The sequence below is a fragment of the Octodon degus genome, unplaced genomic scaffold (genome assembly GCF_000260255.1).
Source record: "Octodon degus isolate 3935 unplaced genomic scaffold, OctDeg1.0 scaffold00079, whole genome shotgun sequence".
Taxonomy (NCBI): domain Eukaryota; kingdom Metazoa; phylum Chordata; class Mammalia; order Rodentia; family Octodontidae; genus Octodon; species Octodon degus.
Window position 1 is genome coordinate 7,445,610 of NW_004524655.1, and position 683 is coordinate 7,446,292.

A 683-nucleotide genomic window follows, 5' to 3' on the forward strand; every position below is an offset into this window, starting at 1 on the left:
TGCCAGATAACCAGAAACTAAAAGAAAGCCCCAGGAAATTTAGTTTGAGTAGTGGTCACAATGACCCTGAAAGCATTATTGTGTGTCAGACAATGAATTTGTTTACCAAATGGAATGTAGTTCCAGGTTCTAAAACCCCCTCTGCTTCCTGGGCTAGCCAGGAAGCTGCTTTCGGTCCTCTCCTGTGTGAGAGCTGGCCAGGGGCCCTGAGCTCAGTAATAATCTGCTTTCCAAATTCCAGTCTGGCTGATCTGGTTCCTATTCTGACATAACAATCATAGTAACTGGAATAAAGAAATACTGGGTTCAAGGCCCAGACCCAAACTCCCAGATGCCTCACTGTGAGAATTTAGTCAATTTGTCTTTTGTGGGGGTGGGATGCTGAGACAAGGTCTCACTGTATAGTTCAGCCTATCCTTGAACTCACTGCATAGCCCAGGCAGGCTTTGAATTCAACAGACTCCCTTCTGAGTGCTGGGATTATGGGTGGTCCCACCCCCTAATTTCTCTGTTTTTTTCCCCCAAAGTTTTATTGATAAACAGATAGCAATGAGACAGTTTCAAATCAAATTGGAAGTACAGTTTCAACAAATAATACACTGCCTATATTCTTTGTAACAATTACTTTTTTTTTTTTTTGGCAGAACTGGCGATTGAACTCAGGCCCTTGTGCTTACCAGGGA